We start from the raw sequence: 25,053 nt of genomic DNA, 5'->3' as shown, positions 1-25,053 counted from the left end.
GTGTAGAGGGGAACACAGTCACACTCTGTACATGCTGCCCTGCATTTCAACAGTCAAGGCAGAAGACTGGTTAGGGCGCCTATAGTTGTGTATTTAAACTCATGGCATGAGCATGCTCAAACATTTTTTTGATGCAGCTCACAGATAGAACTCCTTGTACATATTTATTACATGAGATATATCTGACTTTCTATCAGTTATATTCCAGCTGTAAGGTCCACTTCCAATGGCAGATGAATATTGAAATTTTTTTCAAAACAGAAGTAAGGATATGATTTTTAAAGAACTCATAGCACAAACAAAATCAACAACTTGAGAAACAGTTAGCTTATGTTAGTTTGTCATCATGGTGGAGTTGCCTACTCTGTCCTCCCTTCCATACCCAACCACTTGTAAAACTTCCTAATTGAATTATTTTTACATTTAGATTATTAGAGCTCTAAGATAAAGAAATATCTTTTATTATATTTCTTGACAACACTTAGCTCAGTGGGATCTAATATGAAGTAGAACTGCAAGATAGTGTGGTAAAACAAAGTATAAATAATTGTAAAGGTCAAGGAAACCTGTTAACATGTTCATTTCCAAAAACACTTTAAATGTCTTAACCCGAAAAAAGGGTAGGGGTACTTATTCCATCATGCTGTAGAGATAAAAGGAAGGTTGTTACAAAATTCAGATTTCTTCAAATAATTCTTTCGGGCATCAGAGCTCATAAATTGCAGACATGCAGCCTAATCACCCCATCTGGTTATAATCTGTAAAGAACACTTCAATCTGCTGTTACCCTAAAAAGTGTTGGAAAAGACCATTTCTTTGCAGCATCTTCTAAATCTCACTAGTAGGAAAACTCTCCCAATATTTGGCCCAAATATTGCCCTTCCTTAATTTAATCTTTTCTGCTTCTAAGCCCTTGAGTGACTCCATATAACTCTTCTTGTTAGCTATCATTCCTCTACAGATGAATTATTATGGGGCATTGTTTGATCCTCTGAGTTTTTTATCCTTATACCTCTAAGGATCTTTCTTTCACCATCTTTCTGCAATCATCTGTGTTGCTTCTCCTTCCATATTAACATTATCTGAAAGAAACAAATTTCCATGTGCTTTTTTTCCCTTTGAAGAACATTGCTGGCATGAATTTTATACATTATTTCTGTTTGTCTTATTGGTATGTTATTGCTCCCTGGATGAGAATGGCAGGTTTCCTAGGAGGAACTGGCATGAACATAGGGAAGGAGGCAATGGTAATAAAGACCTACCATTTGGAACCAGTATTTAATTGGTCATGCAAATGGGAAAGAAGGACCTCAGACAAGCATTTTTAGCAAGTTAAACAAAAGGCTGCTCCAGACCCTCATGCTCAAGCTAAGTAGAGGTTTACCAAGCATAAAGCCATTCTCAAACACTGAAGATTTCCTTAGAGAACGTGATAAATATGTCTCAGGTGCCCAAGCCCAGTCCCACTAGACATTTATCTCTTGTATCATCTTTACTCTGTGATATTACACTTCATTTTAAGAATTAATTGCAAACATAACTTTTCTCATTAAATTTTTATAGGCAGAAAATTCCTACACTGGATCTGTCATAGTATTCTTATTTGGCAATTCTGTCAAAAAGTAACAGCTACAGTTTGTTTTCATAAGGTGCACTTATTCCTGATGTCTCTGCTATCTTCCAAATGGCTAGAAACTGTTATTTATTCCAGTATTTTAAAAAGGATTCAAGCTAGACTTTCTTGACAGTAATTACTACGATCTTTCTATTTTTGAGGACTGACACCACATTTCTTTCCTGTTATCTACCAGTACTTTTATCCCAGTTTCATTTATGAGAGCAACACGAAGAAGAGAATTTTAAAAACTGAAGTTTAAGAGATGAATTCCTGCAGCAGGAGAGTTGCCAAAGCTGTGCTGAGGAGGAAAGCTATGTTCATCTGCTGCACTAAGAAAGGATCTCTCTCATGCACATGACAGTAGAGATGGATGTAAAATGCTCTGTATGCACACTGAGTCTTTTCATCTGACTCCTAATGACCAGCCACAGTCAACTTCCTTGTCAGCTTCTCTGTAGAGCTCAGGTGTAGTGTCTCAGAGATGCAAACTGAAGAGGTATGACACAATGGAAGTCATTCAAAGCTTCAAGTCATCCCAGGCTTCAGGATAATCACAGTATTTGACCTTACTCCTTTTCACTTTCTGTTTCATAGGCAATAACATGCCTTTTCTCTGGAGTGCTTCTGGCGGCAGGCCTGTTTTAACAGAAAGTTTTGTTGAAGCAGCTTTCTGATTCTTTTCTCTCCTGTTGTACCTTCATTTCTGCCTACTCATACTCCAGAACAGAATGATAGTTTTCCAACCTTGGACATCATGTCCTAAAAGCATATGCTGTTCCAAGTCAGTTGGTAATCTACACTTTGGGCTCTTCAGATCAGCAGATTTCTGTTCTTCTTGAACTGTCCAGATCTCCCCTCTTGTATTTTGTCTTTAAATCACATAGTTCACACTTGCCTTCAGCTGCAGCCCTAAAACATAATTTCTTTCAAAATTTTCATGCCTCGACATGATGCCACACAGAAGAGTAGGTTCAAGCACATGATCAGTGAAGAAGAATACCTCCTTTGTGATGCCTGTATCCAATTACCGAATCTTTGCTCCATTATTTCAGTAGCAACAGCTGCTGGTTCATGGGGTTTTTTTTTGTTTTGGTTTTCGTTTGTTTGTTTGTTTGTTTGTTTTTAAATGTATAAATGCTCCTTAATTTCCAACTCTTATTCTTTGGTCACTGGTTGTTGGTTGTGAGCTTTAGACTTGGTTAGACTTATTTTCTTAATTAGTCTCATCACTGAAAATTGTGATCAAAGATCTTCCTCACCTAGTCAGCTGGGAGAGTTCTGTACAATTTATAACATGGAGTACCTGACCGACCAGCAAACCCACTGGCACTCAGAGCGAGAAACAAACTTTACAACCACAGACAAAGGTTTAATTTTTTTCCATAAAGCATAAACAAATTCTAAATTCACCTTTTTTTTGTATTTGTTGATCTTCCTATATATTAACTGTTCACCCATTGGTTTCACTATGTTGCAGTTACTTGAACTGTCCTTATAAATAATCACAAGTCACTTCTGGCTAATGATGACAAGATTGTTTCTGCTTCATCTGTGCAACAGAACTCATCCTCACCCTGCTTCCATGGATACTGATGCTCAACCCATTTCTGGATTTGAGGAATTCTACTATATGAATCAAAATTATTTTCAAGGGCACCCTGTTTTAGTGCCTGGTGAAATAAATGAGATTATTTCTTTGGAGCTCAATGGGCATTTGATTAGATCTTTACTGAATGGTGGAACAATGTTACAATTCAAAACAACTTAACTTAATGAGAAACGCTGTGTTTCAAGTGTAAACTCTCAACAGTTTTCCCTAGAGGAGAATCTAGGATATATAAAGGCATTTGTTTGTTGTTTTTTTTCTTAGTCAACACTGATAAATTCGTAAAGAATTCTAGACTCCTCTAGGGAGAATAGATTCAAATTAAAAATGAAAAGTTACATGGACTTGTGTGCATTCATAGCTCGTATTAATTTTAAATAGGTAATAGGTACTCCTAAACTTCAGAATACTTGGGAAAAAAGGACAGCTAGTATGTATTTGAGAGCAATTGATTAAAACCAACTGCAATTACAGGGATCCATCCACCCATGTAAAGGATGGAGGATACTGCAAGGAGCAGCCTTATATCATTGTCATTCCTTCAACTACTTACAGCTTAATAGTATGGAAAAAAATAAATGAGATTGAAGAAAAAATGGAGATGAGAAGAGCAATGTGGGAGGAAAATGAACGAGAACTGAGTTTGTTTTCTACCTATTCTGTGTGCCAGAGGGGTCACTTAGGCTTTTAAAGTAAATTTATGGATAAATTCATCTCTGTTTTTAGCTATCCAGAGACAAATGGAATTGAAGCAGAGAGAGTTTTCCTTCAGACTCCTGGAAATTAAAAATTCAGATCCCAGCAGGAATGGCGAAGACTTCTGTAACTTTAGAGAAAATAAACAAACCACTTTGCAGATTACTGCTATTGAACCTTTCAGTTCCTGGCCTGAATTCACTTATGGGCATCACTAGCATCCAGAACCCAGCAGAGGAACCACCTGATAGGAAGTTTGGAGAGAGGACGACAACCATTGAAGGTCATGACCTCAGGGACTTCATTCCCAGGCAAACACAAAGTGGCACCTTTGAGAGACAAGAGCTTGGTTAGGGCAGCTGATTGGGTGTGCAACTTGGGGTGTTTTCTCCTGTGGGATCACTGCCAAAGCTTAAAGATCAGCCTTAGTTGGGTGTTGAGAAAAATGCTGCTCTTGTGGGCATGTTACCCCTGCCTACAATAAGGAGCTAAATCTTACTGTCAGCTTTAGAAATGTTGTCCTGCAAGTTCTGATTGAGTAAGGACATCCTTTTGCCATCCTAAGCAGAAGATCCTGTCTCTGCCCACTGCTACTAATCCCTCTTTCTTCACTGCTGGTACAGCACTGCAGGCATGTCTTGGAGACTATTCTCCTTTGGCTTGGTCTGGCAGTTGCCTCAGCCAGGTGAATTCAATCTAATGACATACAGTATACAATCACATCTAAGTTTGGACTCAGATTCAGGCAAGGTTCAGGCATATCAGTACTTAGGATGCATTCAGAATGATATCTAATAGGAAATAACCTAGAAACTGAAGAAGCTGATTATAAATGCTGAGTCGTATCTGTGGTTCCAATGAAGCTGTACCATTAAGATAGCTTGAAGTTATATGGGAAAAAAACAGAAAGCTTCAGTAGACTGTAGCCAATTTACCACTGCTGCCAATACTGAATTACAGCTCATTCTGAATTAAGCTGGCAGTGATATATGGCATAGTAAATTTACTTGTTATGATCTAGGACTAAGACAGTTTTGGGGAAAGTTGCCTAAAGAAAAATCTCACTTGTATGTAATTTATTTTTTTGAGATATAGGTTTGCTTGATAAAGGATTTGATGTACTATGAAGTCTACTTCCTTGACCAAGCAACTTCCAGTGACCAATCTTCGAGGTGAATGGAAGACACTGCATCAGTACCTGGCAGACATTTGCAGAATACATTTAGATAAATGAATTATGAAAAAAATCAGCATTTTAACTCTTACAGAATTTTAGAACAATCTAGATTTCTTTTCTTCATGTTAGATTACCAAACAATGTTGACTCAAACTGCTCATTTTTTTATAATTGAAATATCTTTGAATTTCTTCAGAACCATCGCTCCCATCTCCTTTTTCTTTCTCTGCTGAAATATAAACTATGCCCAATCTCCCAATTTGTCTTTTCTTAAGTTACACCTCCTGTTTGCTTCCTCCTGTAAAATGAATCTCACTTAAGGATTTTTAGCAAATATGGAAATGAAATAACATGATTTCTCCCTGCTTCTTTTTTTGGGGGTGGGGAGAATGGGTGGTAGGGATCAGACTGAAAGAAGCTATGATAAATAGGACTCCCTTGCTTTCTGGGATTACATTTCATTTTCCTTTCCAACATACTTGTGAGTGTCCCTAAAAGAATATTTGCATTTTCCTTCTTGATTAGTGCATTCTTGCTATCCTCTGGCTTTTTGGCAAGTCACTACATTTCCAAGAGTTTAGCAAAGTTTTTACAGGTTTGATAAAATATTTTTTTTTAAAACAACAGATAAAACCCCTCCTTTTTGATCCTACACTCTTCCCCTTGTTAACCTGGTTCCAATTCCAGTGTACAAATAGGTGAAGTGGCAGCAGTGAAAGACATAGTATATTATGGCAGGCAATGCCATGGGAATGAGTGCTGAAGGCAAGAGAAGGTCCTAGTGATTTTGCTACCAGGGAAACCTTGCCATGGAAGAGGATATCTGTAATCCAAAAGAGTTATTCAGTAATTTGCAGGCATCAAAAGTGATAATAGAGTTTCCTGACCATCTTCAGGGTGTGGTGTCCTGAAATATGGTGAGAATTAACAGATAACCACTGCCAGAGGGATGTCCTTTACCCCTTTCCTCTCCCACATATTCTCCATGGCTGTGTTCACTTTACCCTCTTTGACAGCCTCTTTAATTCACAAACTCCAGGGGGAACAAAAAGAGAATTGAACATTTTCTGTTACAACAGTGAGTCAAAATGGCTTGCAAAAGGTGTAATGAGCTCTAGAGGTGGAAAGGGGAGAGCACAGAGCTAGGAAAACAGAGAAAAAAAAAAGAATGATAGAAATATTGCTAAGGGAAGGAAAGGGTTAGGACAGAATGAACCATAGTTTGGTGTCAGCAAATTTAAGATTGGTGCTGGTGCCTATGGAAGCAGAATTGTCTTGTGGGGTAGCTAAATAAATGGTCTCTATTTTTCTCTGTGAAGTTTGGAGCTCTACATTATGATATATGATGGCAGAAACCCAGCAATGGCAAAGTGCTGCAATTCTATCAAGTACCTTGTGGAAAAATTTTCTTTAACAAGCTTCACCATAAAAACAAACAGCAGAGTTCATCCACAAAATCCAAACAAAACTGTGGTCACGTGGCTGAGTCATGTTTATACAGAGAACACAGCCAAGGCCTCTGGGGGTAGTGCAATTCAAATATTAAATTAAAAGGTCTGAAGACCTCAAAATGAGGGAGGGAACAGCATTTTGAGGGCTGGACCTCCTCCCAGGCCAAGGGAATGTGATGCTCTGCTAGGAAGCTGATTGTTCTTTTCTTCCATCTTTCTGACTTTCTTCCTGAAGAAATCTCAAGAGCATTCATGGCTTGTAAGTGTAATTATGAGTGACCCGGTGTATCAGAGAAGAAATTAATTCTGCTCAGCTCTCAACCTTTTAAAGTGCTTCATTCCCTTGTTTCTGGACAAAATAAAAGTATACAAACATTGTTGGGCAAGTTTCAATGAAAGTTTTTGCTGCTGTTGTTTGTTAATTAGTGGGGTTTTTTTTTGTTTTGTTTTGTTTTTGGTTTTTTTTTTTTTTTGTCATGGGAAATATAAATACAAATACAATCTATTTCTTAAAATTAAAATAGATTGATCAACACTTTTTATTAGATCCAAAAGGGAATTTGAGTATGTGCTGGATTTTTAGATTTAAGGGTAAGCAACATTTTACATACTTGCAAAGAAAGAAAACACAGAGAAATTCCAAATCTAATTGCTTAGTATATTAGTTTCTTGATTATTTTAGAAAAAAATTGATACAAACTCCAAAAGCTATTATTTAACACATAAGATACACTTTCTCATTGGAGATTATTTTCTAGAAACCATTGAAATTCTAAAAAAGATAATAATGTTTTTAAAATTATTTAATTTAGCCAAGGTACCCAGTTTGAAACCACAAAAGTAAGGTCAGATTATTTAATAAATGACCAAGTTTTTGCCGTTCTGAAGAGTAACATTAAATGTAAGTAAGTAATCATTCCTTAAATAATTGGATCCCTGCATTACTGGTTATTTTTTGCTTGTATATGATATAATACAAAAGAATCATTCTGTCATAGCTATGGTTATGTGATAATCATATGGAATGCCTGAACTGGTCACTCACTGGATATTCTGACACCTCCTCCCACTGATTTGTTTCCAATATTCTGGTCATCTTCTGGGTGGAGAGAAAAGTTAAATGGCCTTGGTCCTCTCCTTGGCTTCAGAATAAAAATGGACCTAAACCAGTGGCAAGTTTATCTGTGTTACTCTTGCACTGAAATACAGACATTTGCCTGTCAGAAATTTTCTGAGGAGGATGAAGTTTAAAACCTTGAAAGACAAAGAGCCATGAAAACCATAGAATTATAGAATGGCGTGGGTCGGAGAGACCTTAGAGACTAACCCTAACCCCCTAACCCCCCGCCATGTGCAAGGATGACACCCACCAGACCACGTTGCTCCGAGCCCCATCCAGCCTGGCCTTGAACACTGCCAGGAATGGGACATCCACAGCTTCTCTGGGCAACATGTTCCAGTGTCTCACCACCCTCATAGTAAAAAATTTCTTCCTGATATTTAATCTAACCCTAACCTCTGTCAGTTTAAATCCATTTCCCCTTCTCCTGTCACTACACGCTGTAGTGAAAAGCCCCTCTTCAGCTTTCCAGGAGACCCTCCTAAGGTACTGGAAGGCGGCTGTAAGGTCTCCCCAGAGCCTTCTCCTCTCCAGGCCAAACAACAACTCAGTCTGTCTTCATAGGAGGGCTGCTCCATCCCTCTGATCATCTTTGTGTCCGCTTCTGGACTCACACCAGCAGCCTCAATGTCCTTCTCATGCTTGGGATGCCCAGAGCTGGATTCACCTCTCCAGGTGGGGTCTCATAAAAGCAAAGTAGAGGGGGAGAATCACCTCCCTTGACCTGCTGGTCACACTGCTTTTGAACCAGAAGATTTCCTATGATAAAATTTTTTCTTCAACGTAAAATCTAAATAGAAAATATCTAAGAGCTGTTCAGCCTCACTTGATGCTTAACACGTAGCCTTAATGGATGTTCCTGGCAATGTGGACTACAAGTCAGGAAATTTATAACCATGTTGGAAGCAAGAGATTGGAGGTTATTATGTTTCTTAGATGAGAAGGAAAATATCATAATAAAACATTAAGCTTTTTGTCATGAGATGAGGGAGCAGGTGTAACTAGGAATAGATGAACACTTAGTTCATAAGCATTAACTCCCAATCAGAGCAAGATTTAAAAGTCTAATTTTGAAACAGAGAAATAATGCATCCTGCACATGCTAGTTATTCTGCTGCATTAAAACAAGTAAGATATTTGCATTTTCAGAGCAGAGCACAGGGAAATGCTGAAAATTTGTGGTTAGACCAAAATAATCCAGAAGTAACCCCTGGAGATGGGAATCTGAAGGATATACCTTTAGATTAAACCTGCAAGCATTATGAGGTTCTAAGGACCAAATCTAAACTAGATATTGTATTTTAGCAATATATTTGGAGATGACAGATATTCCTGTGAGGACCTCTTGGCATTTCAGGTAATTCACAAAGATATTTGGGAAACTTCAAATCAGAAAACAAAATCTATGTGCAAATTCAAGTAAGAAAACCACTTCTTTTGGTCTTCCTCCTGCAGAGAAGCCAGACGCTCTTTCTAAGTCTGGCTACTAAAGACTAAGTTACACAGTTAAATAGAAGTGTTTTCATTTTAACTGTAGTGAGGTGTCATGGTTTCCTACCAGACTACCCTCATACCCATGAAAGAGTGGAAGGGAATTGAGATCTATCCTATGTTTACTAGGCTTGTCTATAGAATGATAATTCAGCAACCACATTAATTTAGGAAAGCATTTCAAAAATTTATATGCTGAAGAGGGAAAGCTAAGATTTTTCACCCTAGCTATTCTCCTAGCTTGTATTCTAAAACTTTCCATGTTCAATTCAGCCAGTTTGCCTTGGGATTCCTGATTGCATTTTAAACATTGCAGGCATAATTACATTTTCCCCACTCCAAGATGACAAACTTTACCTCCCTGAAACATAAGAACGCATAGCAAGATAGGTTTTGCTGTGCTCTTAAGCAGATTTCAGATACCTTTCAAGGATACCAGCGGTCCAATCAAATTAGAATATTTTAAACTAAGTTTAATAAAAGGCAATTATGCCACCACTTACCTATCAATGAATTCCGTATGAAGACTTCAAGATTTTCAGGGACCCTTAATATAAGTGATCTGGAACTTTGCTTAACTCTAAAAAGGGTTGAACTGACTCTAAAAATCATAAAACTTTATTAAATATTTTTCTAGTGACCTATCCTGAGAAACATCTGGCACAGCATTTGTGAAAATCACATTTAAGCAAATATTAAAAAAAAAATCCCTCATAATTTCTATTTTCATCAAATAGAAAAGACCTTATTGAAAAGGGAAGTTATAGGACTTTAATTACATACTGAAGCAACCAAGGAAGCTGTTAGGGGTTACATTTTGTCCTTTTTACTCTAAAGATTTTTTTCCCCATAAGTTACCAAGGAGACTAAATGTTGTACTTAAGACTATTTAACAAAACAAAGGAATGGTCGAAGCTCGGAGGGGGGTGGGGTTTTGAGGCAGGTAACAGGCAGAGCTTCAGGTAGTCTCTCTCTCTGGTTTTTGGTGTTCGTGGAGAAAGCACGGCTGGGTTGATGCTCCTGCTGGAGGATTTCACTGCAGTCCAGTCTTGGGAAATCTGCCATCATCTGCTCACCCTGGAATTCTGAGCTTCTCTGCTGCCCTGTGAGAGCTGGGCCAGCCCTGCCGTCGTGGTTCCATCAGCGCTGCTCCTCTGCTACAGTGTGACCCTGCATCCCCTGCCCTGCCGGGACATCCTGCCACTCCACAGCTACCAGCCCAAGACTTTTCCACTGTTCTCAGCTTGGTGCTCTGAGGATCCTGCAGAGGCACCGAGACCAAACTGCCCTGGGTTTTTGTGAAGCAAAGTCCTCAAAGTTCTTGGTACTGTTTTTGTTATTAATGCTGTAGTTGTTATTTTTTATTTGTTTGTTTGTTTGCTTTGTTATACATACTAGTAAAGAACTGCTATTTCTATTTCCAAAATCTTTTGCCTAAAAGCTTTTTGACTGCAAAATTATAATTGGAAAAAGGGTGGTGGTGGTGGTTTACATTCTCCATTCCAAGGGAAGCTCCGGCTTTTTTCTGGCAGATACCTGTCTTCCCAAACCAAGACAGAAGCATCACTTTCTTGTGCAACATTCATTACTGTGATGCAGGTAAATCAGAATGAATTAAGAATGGGGTGATTAAATCTTGCCCCCTATATTTCATAGTATTATTGACTCAGGGGTGGAATTCTTGGATCCATTTTGGCAGTTTATGTAGGCTGACACATCACATCCATTATTTTAACACAGTTCTTGTATGTGTGAATTATAACTACTCTGACTGACTGGCTGCTCTGTAATGTAATGGATGTAGACAAAGGCTGCCTAAGGTAGAATACTTTATTAGGTCAATTAATATACCAGCAGCATCTTGTTCCTGGGTTAATCATTGGACTGAACCTTTACTTTGCATTTAAATGTGGCCCTGGCCATAAAAATTACTCAAGAAAATGACGTTCTAGTTATCTATACTTATTCTTTTCCCATGACTTGCACATTCCATTTGATCAGTTTATAAGTCATAACTTGATTTTCCAGGTGTCAAAACATCATGCTCAACTTGAAAAAAAAAAAATCTAGCTGTGATGTCTCTCCATCTACACATCACTAAATGCAGTCATAATTCTGAAACTGCAATTAACCTGATAATGTGGCTTTGGTGTTATTGGGAAGGGGTGTGGTTTTTGGTGGTTTTTTTTGTGGATGATGCACAAGGCAGAAGAACATCTATCTTGCTTTCCCACAGGAATTACTAATTGTATTAGTTTGTATTGTCTGTAACTACCTCATAATTCATATGAGAAAGGGTTCTTTCTGGTTTTTGAAACCATCAATTCACAGCTATCCTTTCTGAAAGGATAAAGAAGAAAAGTCAGACAGACCTTTCTGTCTGAAGGGAAGGGGAAAGGGCCATTGAAGCTAAATGATAATGTTTGTGAAAGAGCAAATGCCAATGACCTGGACATAGATAAATTTAGAAAAAGAATTTCATCCTAGCATCACCTGGCACCAGGAGCTGTAGCAGGAGGGGAAGCTTTCTAAAATGTGCTCTCAACAGCAATCCAAATAATTTTCTGATGCTGTACCTTAAGGCTAAATTTAACCCAGAAGGGTTAAATTTGTCAAAATGTGCCCTAGGAAGTGGGCTCATACAAGTGGGTTCTCAGAAAAATTACTGTCTTTCTCTGGAATTATTTGTAATTCTGCTGAAGCAGTATATGCTGTTAGATTATATATATTCCTAAGCAGTGGAGTATGCCTCAGTAAACATCAAATAGAAATTAATAACCTTAGAAATTTCACTGGTCATTAGGTTTTCTTTTGGCTTGGTGGTAGTTTGTGGTTTTGTGGTTTTGTTTGTCTTTTATTTTTTTATTTTTGTTTTGGTTTGTTTTGTTTTGATTTTTTTTTTTTTTACATTTTGTTTTGTTTTGTTTTTTCAATGAAGTTGTGGAAAGAACAGAGGACATTTAAGACTTGCAGCAAGTCTCACTAAAAAAAGTCAAAATTCACCAGTAGTTGCTCTCTCACAGAATCTGAGTTAATGCAGTTGCTTTGCATTCTGAAAGTGTTAGGGAGAGCATGGTAGATATCACTGTATTTTATATCTATTGGTAAATTATGACTTTTTAATGGCAATCATTTTACCAAAACTACATGTATCAGCCCAAAGAGCTGCTTACTGAAAGAAATGAGCAGGTTTTCACCTAATACATCTGACTGATACATTAATTTTCCCAGTTTTATTCCAGAGATCAAAATGAAACAGAATACAATTAAGTTTGCACCAAATGTTTTGGAAATACTCCCTTAAATGTGTAAAGCTTACAGTAGCACAGCAGCATTTCCTCCAAGAAGGCAAGTATTGTTATCTGGAAGCTTCAATATTTAACTCCTGTTCAAATATTACACAAGATTTATAATCTCTGTGTTTTATGTCAGACCGCTAATCAGGGAATTTAAATCAATACCTCAGATTGTTAAGTACCTTTAGAGAACAGCTTTATAGTGATAAAGGTAGCACAGCAGAACAGCCTGATTCTGCAGTTTCACCTGACTACCAAAATACCTTGGAAACTGTGATCCAGGAACAGCAAACTAAATATTGTGGCTTTCAAGAATGGCTTCATTACAAAGTACTTTAGAGCAGAATGAAGAAATCACAGCTTGTGGTCTGTGAATAGAGGCAGCATTACCTCTTATAAAATATAAGTTTGTTATTTTTTCCCTCTCCTTTGTCATTAGGTCTTGCAAAGATATGGACTGATGCAAAACCCACCAGAGAGTTTTGGAAAATCCATTTCTAGCACAAGAAAAAAGTTTCCAGCTCTCCATTACAGGGAGGTGTAAGGAATTTTGACAATGTCAGAAGTATCAGATGACGCTTTTGCTGGTGTTCAGCAGAAAAGAAAATGTAAAAGGAATCATACATACAAACTATTTTTTGCATAGCTTCACTGTATTCCTCAGGAAATACTCATATCCATTTTGAGATTTTCCCATCTCACTTCCACAGGAATGACCCATTTTTAATCAGATTATTCCCTACCTTGCCTAAAATCCAGTACTGGATAATGATTTCTTTTGGGAGGGGAAAGATCTCATCAAGTACTTACCAGTTATGAAATTTCAGCTCCAGTAGAGAAAAGTCATTTTCTGACTCACTCAGTCCAGCAGGTTAGCTTCCTTTCCAACTCACACTGAAGTAACTTACCTTTATTTCACCATTATCAATTCTGGCTAACCTCAGCGTGAGGATATTTTAGCAAGTCTCTATTGTAAATTCACACATCTCCATTTTCCTCAGGTTTTCCATGGAACAAATTTAGTCGTCAGAACAGAATTATACCCATAGCCTATTAATGATTCCTAACATATCATCCTCAAAAAATTGTTTTGCAAAAGTTACATGCTCAATTCAGACCTGTTTCAAAGAGATCAAGATTCAAAAAACACTCCAGATCACCATGGACTTTAAGAAGTATTCATTCCTTTATAAGGAAAGGAGGTTTATGTTTTCATCAATTCATCCTGACATTTCCAAAAGAAAGAAAGAAAGAAAGAAAGAAAGAAAGAAAGAAAGAAAGAAAGAAAGAAAGAAAGAAAGAGAAAGAAAAAGAGAAAAACATTCTTAAAACTACAGTCTCCACAGAAGTCTTCTATCCCTTTGGCAGAATCCATCTAAAGTGTTTAGTTTTTCACTTTTGTAACCAAGAAGAAAGTAGGGCAAATACTGAAGCTGGAGTTGAATTCTACTCTGCCAGCTAGAACATATTGCCCAGGTTTGCCAGAGGGAAAACCAGCAATACTCTCAGTTTTATTTGCAGTCAAAGAGACTGTAGAAGAACTAACAGGGCAATGAGGGCAAAAATCTCAAGGAAACTGTTTAAAATTAAACATAACTTCTAAGTTACCACAAAATAATTTCCTTTCAAAGAGTTCTTAATTTTTGTCAATATGTAGTGCGGTAGCATTGGGTAATGTGAAGATAAGCCCTATTATAGGTACGACACATATATATAATTAAAATAATTACTGCTCAAATAACTGGCTCAAATAACTAATCAGAAAACATGGTGAAAGGCAATATTATTCCTATTAGATAGTCAAAAACTGAGGCACACAGTTCAAGATAAGCTTCACTGCTACCACTTCAGGCCCTGGAAGAAGTGATTACAGAAGGGCAACCACTATGTGTCAAATTCAGCTGCATTCTGGCGAAGCCTTTATCCCTCTTCATTTACTGCAGGCAAACCTTAGTGTACATGACATGTCAAAACCCACAAAATCTACTTTGTAGGATCGCTCAGGTATTTGTTCATCACTGCAATTGTGAGGCAAAACAAAAATCTTCAGATACCTTTCCTGCTATGGAGAAGTGTCCAGCTTGATGTGATGTGTATATATATTTCTTTAAGCATAATTTAATTAATCAAATTTTACCTTGTTAAAATATTCTGTTCTTGAAACAGCCCTCTTAGAGATAAAAGTTTTTTAACATGAATAGGTCTTCAATGCCTAGAAAAATACTTTAGCACAGAAATCCTAGGGAAAAAAAGGCAACTTAATCACAAATCAGTTAATATAACGACTATTTTTTTAAACCAGAATTCACCGAAGAATTGACATTAAGTATGCTACAAAGCAAAGCCTCTCTGTAATTAGCGACTAAAAGCTTTCAGAAGCAACATCTACCTCCAAGTAAAACATTTTTCACCTGTCTCATTTTGTGTGGAAGAATTTAAGATGGATGAAAAAGTAGCTTTTCACTTTTGTCTTATTTTTCAAGCTGTAATTGTTGCCATGTGTTAACTAGACTGTCACTGCACAGTAATCTTCTACTCCTCTACTAGATAGGGCTTTTAAGAAAGAATATTTCTGTGCTGGCATAGCAAGTTTTCTAATTCTTTTCTGAGTTATTACTAATAGTACTTGAGTACACAGTTAAGGACCCTGCATTAGAGCATCATTTCCTACCCCCATAGGGCTTAAAGCAATAGGCAAGAGACAATGGAGAGACCTGAATGAGACACTTCTTGGGTCTTAAGAAGGCCCCACTTTGCTGCAGAAAGAGGATAGTCCTCTCTGGATCATGGCTGTGGCTCAGCACACAGCTACCACTGGCAGCTTTATTTCAATATGAAATTATGTTTGAAAGACAGAGCACCGGGAACCAGCCTGAGTACTCTTTACAAATGAGGAGATGCAGTGAATTCTTTTCACAGCAGAGAATTGGGAGCCAAGCATCTGTCACAGCAGTGAAGACAGACAGTGTCACAGCATAAAAAATATTGTCTGCAGCTGCACTCTGGATGCACATCCCCAAGGCAAACACACAGTTTTCAAAGCCAGAGAAAAGTAACCTGCAGTAGTGGAGGCCCCAAACAAAGGATTCCAGAATGACAGATTTTAGTTGCTTACATGGACAGAAAAGGCATTGTCTTAATAATGACAACTTATCAGACGTTGCTGTTCACTAAATGTGTGAATTCAAGGAATAAGCTGTGCTGAAGATGATGTCTGATGTTAGCCTGAACAGTGGGAACAATAAGGGTGGTGGTGTTGATGAGAGTTTCGTGACAAAAATAGGAATTTTATTTTTACCATTGAAATTTCTAGTAAACAGCTACAGAGACAAGTTGAAATTTTGCCCTAGACCAAAACCTTATCTAGAAGAGAAGGCAAGGTACAGGAATCACCAGTGCAGAGGGAAGAGGTGAAATTTCACTATGGATAAGAATATACAGGGAAATAAGAACTAGGAAGGAGAGAAGGGGACTAAGGGATGCTCAAGAGCCCACACAATTCTTTTGGAGGAGAGGAAGACACCCAGCAGAGTACACAGCAACAATAAGTGATCTGCCACCAGAAAAATCAAGAGCATGCAGGTGAAAATGAAGGATGTGTCCTGGGCTGGGAATGATTTAGTCACTGGAAAACAGTTTTGCCCACACAAGTTAGAATGTCATCTCAGGTTGGATGAACTATTGGAGGCTGTGGAGAAGAGGTGTGAAAAATAAAACTCGTTTGCTGTCTTTAATTCAGTGTCTTTGTGGTTCCTGAAATCAAATACGATGAGTGCAAGCAGGGACTTTCACTTGCATTTGTAATAGATGATAAGCCTAATAAGCATAACTATATCACATTATAGAAATTCTGTTTCCATGAGAGTAACTATCAGAATGCTGACTTTCATACTATGCCTGCCACCCATGATAATTTTCTTGGGCCATTAATCAAGAATTGTTCCCTGAACTCACTGGGAACACACCACTATATCTAAAGCTGTTAGAAATAAAGTCAAAATTTCTCTGTCTGTGTGTGATTTGTTAATTTAAGACTTTTTATTACCATTTAAGCCACTAGCAAAACTTTAATCAGCATCCATGAAAAGGTAATCAGACTTCTTTGAATAGAACGTGCGTCAGAGCATTACGTGACATCATTCCTTGGTGTTAGAGGCCTGAAGAAATCATTGCAGAGAGTGCATTAAGGTCTGTCTGTATGAAGTGACTGTCACAGACATTGCCCCCTAGGATCAGGCCATGTGGTGTCTATCAATCTACAACCTGAAGATAATCCTCTCTGTGCCTCCCACACTCTCTGCCTCATACCAATTTTGTGGGAGAGTAATTTCAATGAGACACTGTCATTCCTCTGTTTGCTAAATTCCCTTTGCGACTGCTCCTCATGAACAGGCAGCAAATTCATAATAACTGAATTTCTGACTGTGGCAGAAATTCAGTTTGTAAAAAACCAGGAGATGATGTAACATCAATTAGTCTGTACAGGTGGCTGAAAGAGAATATGAGGTTTCATGACACAATTTGAACTACTAGATGTAATTTACATTTGAAACTGTGTGAAACAGAGCCATTTTGGGGGGTTGGCAATTTGTGTCCAAAATAAAAGCATCTGCATTTCTTTCTTTTGAAATGCTGAATTGGAAATATCCCTGTGGATATCCAGATGTTCCTTTTTTGCTAAAATCAGGTCAGCAAAAAATCCCAAACAAGTCCATAATATTTCCAATAAACATTAGAAAATCTTGTACATAAACAATAAAAACTTTTAAAAGGTAACAACAATACCAAGGTATTTTTTCTAAATATTCTCCTTTTTTTTTTTTTCTTTTTTTTTCTGTAAAGAACAGTTTTGGAGAAAGAATAATTAGTGAAAACTTTCAAGTAGTTCTAATGCTCTAAATTTATTTTTGGATGTGATCTTTATCTTTTGAGCTATAGAAGATAAAGTTTTGAATCTATCTGGAAAGTGCTGTCGGTTGAGAATTGTTCTACTGAACTGAATGGGAAAACACTAGCATAAATCAGTTTCAAATAAAACCAGAATTTTGTTTCCCTTAACTTGATTTGTTAACTAAATTTGATCATTTTTAGTCTCAGGCCACTAGTAAAATTTTCCTCAGAGCACAGGGAGGACAATCAAACTTTTACATAAAGGTCTTTCAGTTCACCTCTATGAAGTCCTTATCTTGTCTTGCTCACAATCTGCCTGTAGTGAACTGCCCAGAGAGTTTATATATGATCGTATTGTTATTTATGGAATAATAAATAGCCTTAATCTACAAAGACAGCGAGAGTAAGCTCTTGTGTGCATGCACACTCATGGCTGAGTAGCTTTCTTGCCACTGGACTGCACAAAGGAGACAGAATTAGTAGCTCGATGATTTTACATTGTGAAAACTGTAACTCGTTGGACAGTTTTCTTGCACAGGACTGAGGTCTGGATATCCCTTTTCCCTCTATGAATGTGAGAACATGGTCAGGACATGATCCTTAGCCCCTGATTCCTGGTGAGCACCATTATGAGACATTGAATATTTGCTTTAGGTAGTGAATGGAAGAAGGAAGCTGGCAAGCTGGGCTCACCAGGGTGTATCCTCTGGGCACTTGTATTTGTCTGGACACCACACACCTGGCAGTATGTGGATTACCTCAGCACAGCTTCCTATGGACCTTGTCACACACCCCAGAATCACCAGACTTTTTTTTGTGTCATCTGTTTCTGAGTATTTCCCCCATCTGATTTTAAATGAGTCAAAACAGAAGCACATGCTCCCCATGAAAACGATTTTCCAGCACAAATGAGCATTGATATTAGGGATTTTTTTTTAATATTTCCCTCTATTCTTAGAACTATTATTTTTGTGTTTGTTCACCTTGCTCCCTCTTTTGTGAACAACCTCTTTGTTATTGTAATATTACAAATAGCATGAGGAATGAAGATCCTGAATTATGAGAAACGCATTTGGATTATTCATTTGTTGCCAAAATTGCCCAAAGGATTTTTATTTTATCCCTGCAGTCCCTTGATGGTAATGTTTCTTTCACTTTAACATCGTGGTATTATATATGTTTTTCATCTGCTTCAGAATTAGACAGAGCAGAAGTGATACCTTTGCCAATTCATCTTCACTTACATTTTCTTCATTCAGCCTGTCAGATACTACTGCAAAAGGGAGACAAAGCTGGAACATGACAAATAGGTGTTGTGATTGTTTTCAACATGCCACAAAAAAGTAGGACAAAATATCTTAATATTTTCCCCTTTTCCCTCATCCTTCATTCAGCAGAGATTTGCTGTCATTTATAAAGGTCACTGGCCTATGAAGCAACTAAAAAGGCAAAAACTTTTTTCTTCCTTTCTGAGTGTGTATTCAAGCTGCAGCTACAACATAAACCCTTTATTAAATGCTGGGTGTCTGCAACAACAGCTAGTCACAATCTGTTAAATAAAGGATTTTAGGGCATGCCTCATTTTATCTATGCCTGCCCCAAAACACCTGTTCTAAAACCAGATAAAGTTATACTTTGGTGTATATTTTGAAATTGATGACAGCTCTGACAGTTTCTATTGCAACAATCACAGAATATTTTCAAATGGGGTCATTCAACACTCTGCACAAGGCCAAGAAAAAAAAAAATCAATAAATTACTGTATTCCATGCTGTATCTCTTGTATATGCATTTTTCAAGTGTGGCTGATCAGCACACTCTTCCTCTCCACAATAAAATCCCTGTTTCTTCATAGAGCTCTTGGAAGCTTGTGACACTGTGTTCTAAAAGGTAAAATATTTTCAGTTGGGAAGGCTGTGATAATCACTTAGAGTTGGTATATTTACCTTAGACCTCAATCGCAGTCTACTGGTCAGAGGCTTTAAGGAGAACAGTCTCTTGTCAAACATTGTTATTCCTCTCCATCAAAATTCCTGATGGAAAAATAATCTAGAAGCATGAAGCAACCAAGATACAGTTGCCATGAAGTATTAGAAAAGTTTTTTGGCTTTTTTTTACATTGATATATTTCAGCTTCCAATTGAAGTATTTTAGCTTTGAAATTTATGCACTTTTTCTTCCTTATGAAAAATGACTAAGAAAAGAAAAATGAAAAAAAAAAAGAAATGTTTGGACTTGTACTTGCCAGTGGCTGAAAATCTTGGCACTGTACTATCAATATACCAGGAAAGATGATTTTAACTTTAGGTGATTAACTTTCAGTGGCTAAGTTGTCCTATTCACTCAGTTGAGGCTGTTCAAGTGCTTAAAAGCTAAACATCCATTTACTGAGAAACAGAGTGTGCAGTACCTTGTGTCCAACTGAGAGAATGAAAAGACAGAGTATTTGTGATTGTTTTCAAAATATACTTTTCTGTTCATTACATTTTCTAGTCTTTAAGGTTAAAAAATATGGTAAGGTTTGAGTTGATCCTATGAATTTACTTTTTTGGTGGGAAAAGGCATTTTCAGATGATGAAGCAATGAATCATTTCACAGACTTGTGAGGCAGGAATTGAAGAAAACAGATCTACGGGAAAGGAAGATCCAAGAAAAAGGACAAATAAACTGCCTGAAAAAAGGAGGCCCACACATGATGCCTGCATGGCCCAAATATGAGTATAAGGTGTTTGTCTTAGTAGTTTCTCATGGAAGCTGCTCCTAGTCTTTGGCAGATTCAGGGTGCTGTGAGAAATTTGAGTTCTTGTGGTGCTTTGAGGAAAGTCTGCAGACTTAGAAATCAAGGTATGACTCTCTGATGATAAGGCAGGGCTTGTTAAATATTAACAGCAATTCCTGTTCTCCTCCCTCATGAAAACATGACCCTTACTTCCTAGCTCAGATTTTCTCACTAAAAATTTTTGACAGTTTTCTCTTCAGAAACCCTACTGCCTTTGTCATCTTTGTGCCACAGAGGCACATCTTTGCCTCCTTTTTTTTTTTTTTTTTTTTTTTTTCCTCTTCTCCTTTCTTTTGTAACAGATAAATGAGTCCAACTCACAGGCAAACATAGCAGTAGCTAGTCACCCCAAAGATTTTTGGTGACTGACTGTAGCTTGTGCCAACAAGAAAGCCTCCATGTTAGGAAGAGAGGCATGGTGTGCATCCCATGCTACAGGCACTGTAAGACTGGCTCACGAGGCCTCACCTGAAGGGAAAAAAGCTGATCTTGAGTCTTCTCAGTCCATCTACATCATTCCTCAACCAAAGACTCAGAGAAAAATGTCTTCATCCATACAAGCATTTATACACATGCTTAAGTAGAAGGTTAAAATCTGCTCAGACAATCCTGCAGGAGTGGTGAAAAGAACTCTTGTTTTATGAAACACTTTTTATAGCACTCCTATGAAGTAGGATAGTCTCTAGTATTGAAACAGATTCCCCCTACGTCATTTTTATTGTGGTAAATTCTAACAATTTTTGAGACAGCAAGATCAGGTCTACCTCAATCTCTCAGATGATCCCCAGATTTCAATGTTTTAGGACTTTAGCATTATGAAGATAAACTGACATATTTTCAACAAAGACATCTTTGTTCAAACTTTAACAAGACATTTTGAAGAGTAAACTAGCTTGGTGAACTTTAAAATAACACCACCACAGGGAGAGTAAGCTATGCTACCTGTGTTTGATATACTCACACCTCACCTGAATTTATCTGGAAGAGACTGCCAGAAAGCCATGAGTCTGAATGCACCTGGCACACATCATCACTCATGACAGTACAGGTAAAGGTACAGCACAGGACAATTTAAGGCAATTTAAACCAGTGATGCTTGAGATTATCTGAGGATCTTAACCTGCCCAGCTCTATGAATGATAAACAGCAAGTGGTATATAAAATTTGCAGTGTTATTGGAAAGGCCTTATTTTTTTCTGGTCTCTTTCTTCAAGTACTGAGAGAATGGAGGACACACCTTCTGATAGTAGTAGGTATAAAGGCAGTATAGGACGGTTGCTGTAATAATCACTGTTGAATTGACACTGCTGAATTTGCATTAAAACAACATTCCAGGAATCAACTTATTGTAGTGCTCTTCCAGTCATTAACACCACTTGTAGGGTAAAAGGCAAGAATAGAAATAAGGTCCAGTCCTTGACTTCTGCATTTTAATTCAGAACAGCAGTGTGTCAGCACCATGAGAAAAGTATTATTGAAATGACACTGATTAAAATTTCAGAAAAAGGTATTTTAGAGAACAACATTATTTGTTACTGTGTTTTAAGCATGTTCTCCCCCTTCAGCTGACAACAGAAAGTGAATTCACATTGGGGTAGTGTAGATCCACTGCATATCATAACCCTTAAATATATAGAGAGACTAAAATCACATAGGTACCACTGGGGTCTCACTAATGGATTTTGTTCTTCATTGGTCCTTGTAACAGCTTGAGGAAAAAAATATGAGCAAATTGAATGGTTCATGTGGCAGTTATTTGATGGAAGTACATTTCTACTTTGCCGACAGGCACCTTGAGTTTACGCCTCTTGTTGGATTATTTAGTAATATGTAGGTGCTAAAATTGCCTTGCAAATTTCACTCAGAGTGGTTCAGGCCCAGACCCTCAAAGGTCTGACAGATTGAGAAGCCTCTGTAGGCACAAAATGATGCTTGCGCCAAGGTCAAATCCATGGACCTAACTGCAGTGTCAGATGGAGCTGCATTGCCTTGGATCCTGCATGACTCAGTACATAGCTTCTAAGAACTAATAACAAAAGAAAGAAATTGAACTTTTTTTTCTTTCAGAGCACTAGGAAACTCTCTACAGGACTACTTTCCTCTGGTAGAGCTTCTTTCCTGCAGTTGCCATTGCTGGAAATAGAGATAATAGAAAAAGAGAAGGAATGAGATTAGCTCTCCGCAACTTTATCATTTCTTTGTGATTTTTTTAATGGAATATAATTTTTAGTAAACTTTTTGTCAAGCCTTTTCTGGTGAAAAATAGTCAGCACACAAGTTAGGTTTAGCTGCAATGACTCTAGTTTCTTTGAAGTATCGTAATTCTTGTTATAAATATTTTTTCTTGTGAAAGGAAAGTGTAATTATTTTGCTAATATGCATGAAAATAGCATTTGAGGAACAGAAACAGTATGGTACTCTTTGACTTGGAATTTACTCCCCAGCTGTTAATAACCTGCCTATGTCTCTGGTGGAATTGTGAGTGTGTTATTCCTGTGCTTACAACAAATTGCAACTCTTTCTGAACTAGGAGCTGGGCCAAAGGGAAAAAGGAAGCCCAGAACACATAAACAAACTCCTTAAAGGCCATATCGTGTATTTAAATTAGTTCCCTAGAGCAGAAATCAGTAAAAAATTGCATGTGCCTCACTTTGCATTGCTCCAATGGCTATTTAATTTTGGGAGAAAACAAAAGTTTATGACAGTTTTTTTTTTTAATTATATTTGTAATGACATATACCCTCTATTGTCAAATAAATATTACCAATTATTTGTGATATTATATTTCCACTTTTTTCCAAACCATATGCATTTGATGGACCAAAAGTATCTTATTTTGAAAGACAGCTACAAAGTGTCATTGTCCCAGATTTTCAGTTCATAATTTGTGAAAAACAGCAACTCAATGCTACATTAATAATATGTAATATCTCAGCAATTTTGACTGCCAGTTTGATATATTTATGTTTTGGGTGTGATTTTCCAATGTTGATGACTGAAGAAAGAAAGGTATATACCAGTCAAAATCTGATTTAAACTTACTAATGCCAACTTTTCTGAACTTCCAAGTAAGATAGAAATTAAGGTTCTTGAAATATTTTTCATTATTAAATTTTAAATTGGGCAAGCAGAAAAAAAAAGCCTGCTTACTGACAAGGTTATGTAATTGAATCCATCACATAGGGTCTCTCTAAGCACCTTTATTGGTTAATTTTTTCACAAGAAAATTGATTTTGCTGAACATCCTGGACATTAGCAAACTGAAATATCTCAAAGAAAAGTGTAGGAAGAAGAATTAGGACACCATCAGTACTTGCTAGCCTTATGTTCTTTTCTTTTATTTCTGTGAACAGAGGCATTTCACTGGTGTGATCAGTAGTACCCACACTTATAAAGACAGGTAGGTACATGAACGTCTTTAATGGAACTTGAACTTTTGCTCCAAACTTACATCAAACTCCTGTGTATTGATCTTATGGTAAGAGCTGTCTCCCTAGTATAGGAAAACCCAATAATCTATCTGAAAAAACATAGATTTATCTCTTAAATAATTAGTTTTGCTTCCTCCTGACTGACTTTGATTTTTTCCTATACTTTGCTGAAATGACACAACCTCAGCACTAATGAAACACACACATATATTTTTCTAGACCATTTTTCTGTTTCTGAAAACATGTGACAGTGCTTCAAGTTCCCTGACAGTTGATATATTGGTCAAATAAATCTTCCAGATGGGTAATAATATAGTGCACTCCATAATGTTCTTTTACATGTCATATTATTTACCCATAGTTATCAGCAATTGCAATGATTTCTGGAAAAAAAAATGCTGTTGTGTGTGTGGTTCTTGAATAATCAGCATGATTCCTATCTGGGACACCTCCTGTCTGGAGGTGCTAAGAGAAGATGAGAAGGCAACCTATTTGAAGTAGTCCAGACCTCTGGATTAACTAAATCTCATGCACAGATCCAGGATATAGAATATGCATGAACCATGTCCTGATAAAACATTATTTTGACAGTTGAAGTGAATATCAAGTGATGCCTAGTTTGCATTGACTGTTCGTAGAGCAGTGGAGAAGTCAGGTGTGCTATTCATCTGTGGGCCAGCCCAAGGACAGAGCTGTGCACTCACAGAAGCTGTGTAAAGGACCTCTGACGCTATTGTACTCCTGCACTTTAAATTTGGAGACAGAGAGGAAGTAAAGACGGCTTGGTTTCATGCCACAAGGAATAAAACTCCTGCACCCCACTGTTGCTTTGGGAAGTTATTGTTTGTATGTTCCTCTGTTTCTGAGTGTGAATTGGAAGATATATGTGTATATATCTTGATATCTTGTATGTGTATATCTATATGTACATGTATCTCTTGAGGTTAGTGCTCCCAAAAATGGGACAGGGAGTGATCTTACCTGCCCTTACCTGGAAGGGTGTAAGAAATGTACGAAAGCAATGGAAATTCACTGTATTTTTTCAAAGCATCCACTTTTTGTGGTGCATTGGTGCAAGAGAATTTAAAAACCAAGTAAAATTATTAGAATTGTAAGATGCAACTAAAAATATGTCAAAGAGTAGGGATGAAATTTCTTCCTAGTAGTAGTAGGAGTAGGACATATCAGTAGAGTCAGAATTTAGGGTTTATAAGAATAATGTATTTAACTTTCCAAGTATACATTTTCTACATTGTGATGTATTTTTTTTAATTAAATATTCATATTTTCAAGGAGTTAAAGAATAGTTGAAGTTGGAAGTGATCTCTGGAGGATACCTAGTCCAATTTTCCCCCTGCTCAAAGCTCAGGACTTTGTCCAGTTGAGTTTTGAATATCTCCAAGGATAAAGATGCTACCAGAAACTCTCTGACAAGCCTATGCCAGCATTTGAATTGTGTTTGTGAACCTTAGCCTGAAAATGAACAGGAATAGAAATA

Source organism: Sylvia atricapilla, chromosome 1 (genome assembly GCF_009819655.1).
Source record: "Sylvia atricapilla isolate bSylAtr1 chromosome 1, bSylAtr1.pri, whole genome shotgun sequence".
In the NCBI taxonomy this organism is placed as follows: Eukaryota; Metazoa; Chordata; class Aves; order Passeriformes; family Sylviidae; genus Sylvia; species Sylvia atricapilla.
Note: the sequence above shows the minus strand (reverse complement) of the source record.